The 2196-nt window shown below is 31.6% G+C and overlaps 1 pseudogene; it reads right to left on the bottom strand.

Moving 5' to 3' along the window:
- Window positions 1–344: 344 nt before the first annotated feature.
- On the bottom strand, window positions 345–444 carry LOC143204358 (uncharacterized; annotated as a pseudogene).
- Between the last annotated feature and the right edge of the window lie 1752 nt (window positions 445–2196).

Raw genomic sequence — 2196 nt, 5'->3', positions numbered from 1 at the left:
AACTCTCTGTGTAGATGATAAGATGATTCGGATAGCTTTCTTCAATTATCTGTAAGAAGAGACTTTCTATTGTATAGCAGCCGATGTTAAAAATAACTAAGTGAGCGTTATACTGGACTGAAATAATTGCTATTTCGCAGCGAAGTTCGATATTATTAAATCTTCGATTCGAATTGAATTAATACATTATAGGTCATATAAATCAATTTTATTTTAAACAATCAATTCGATAGTAGCACTTGCAGATTTATACACAGTACGTAATTATAATTTTGATGGAACTAATTGTTTCCGTGTGCAGAGCTTTCATAGAGAAATATATATGTATTTTTGAGAACTGTCATAAAAACGCTTGACGATTTTGCGTGTCATCCTTGTGCAGAGGCCATGCTAATCTTCTCTGTATCTTTTCAAATCTAATATATGTACCGCCGAAGCGATTACAAAAATTGCAGTTAAATATTTCCGTTTATCTTTTTTTTCCATTAGTACTACAAAACTATATTTTTAACTGTAAAATATAAGATAAATAATCCAAATACAATCTAAACACGTTAAAAAGTTCAAACGTTGGAATTCGGTATTGATGGTTAGAAAACGGTAAGTGGCGTCAATTTAATTTAATTCAATTTAAACTGTTTTTTTTTCTGCTAAAATCTTAATAGTAATACCTTTAATTTTAAAATAAATATATTTTTAATGATCTTTGTTGTATATTATTATAAATAAATTGTTTTGAAATTGTTTCTTCGCAACAGTCATCCAACAATACGTAACATATTTATCATAATCGTGCTTCTAGAAAGAGGCATAATTATAGTGACTGAAAATTAACTTACTTCCGTTATAGTTCTTGATTTTTTTAATCTAAAAAGGACGATTAAAAGAACTGGATATTAGTAAAATAATATTGACATAAAAAGGTACGCAGTATGGAAATGTTTGGATTATTTAGGACCATAGCCTTTTAATGGTGTAGTTTTTGATATTGACCTTGTTAGTTTACCGCTTGAACTGAGCTAATGGACATTCCAACAAATAAATTGATATTAAAGGTCAAACCCAAACATTCACTTAAACCATAGGTGTTTCGTATTTTATCTGCACAAATCTATTAACCATAACTATTTGGAGATATGGCGCTTTTTAACAAGATTATTGAAGATGACATATCTAATTTACAACTAACTAATCGTGTGATTTTTCTTAGAATCCTAAGAGTATTTCTGGAATTTTTGGCGTGCCAGTGGTTTCCTAAAGATGAACTTAAAAGATTCTTACCAACTTTATGTTTCTCATGTGGCGTAAGTTTATAGGATAGTATTGGCCTTTAAATAAATTTTAAAGTTTTTAAAATTTTAAGTTTTGTTGTGAAAAAATGGCTATATTTATTTTATTTAAAGCATTGTCCACCGATAGCCGTTATTTTTCAAATCACCCATGCAATTTATGGGTCCCGTCTCAAAAAAACGATGTATCCTTTGAGGCTATCCACGTACCCACTCTCATTTTGGCAGATCACGACTCATATGAGAGATCAATTGAAAGGTCACCAGCCTGACACATAGATGGCGCTACTAGAATTAAATCCATATATTTTTTAGTTAGCCCTAACCCCCTAAAGATGCGTTTATAAATTTGCTAGCTGTCGGATCATTTGTTTGCGAATTATAACATTTTGAGTGAAGCAACTTTTATTATTTTGAAAAAATGTATAAAAAGGAATTTCGCGTATTGATAAAATATTGCTTTTTGAAGGGAAAAAATACAGTTGAAGCAAAAACTTGGCTTGATACCGGGTTTCCGGACACTACCCCAGGAAAATAAACCATCAAGGATTGGTATGCTAAGTTTAGACGTGGTGAAATGAGCACCGAAGGCGGTGAACGCAGTGGACGCACAAAAGCGTTTCTTCCCGACTAAAACGTCCACAAAATTATTTTGAATGACCGTAAATTGAAATTGAATGAAATAGCGGACAATTTGAAAATATCAACTGAATATGTACATCATATCATTCACGAATATTTGGGTATGAGAAAGCTCTTTACAAAGTGGGTGCCACGCGAGCACACTTTTGACCAAAAAAAAGAACGATGTGATGTTTGAAGATGAAGGAACATAATTAACCCGAATTTTTGCAATAATTTTCATTGACTACCTTGAAAGAGAAAGGACCATAAACGGCGACTATTA

This window comes from Rhynchophorus ferrugineus, unplaced genomic scaffold (genome assembly GCF_030347505.1).
Source record: "Rhynchophorus ferrugineus isolate W39M unplaced genomic scaffold, kcgeb_rfMv2 rfM10, whole genome shotgun sequence".
Taxonomy (NCBI): Eukaryota; Metazoa; Arthropoda; class Insecta; order Coleoptera; family Curculionidae; genus Rhynchophorus; species Rhynchophorus ferrugineus.
Note: the sequence above shows the minus strand (reverse complement) of the source record. Positions and strands in the feature narration are given on the sequence as shown.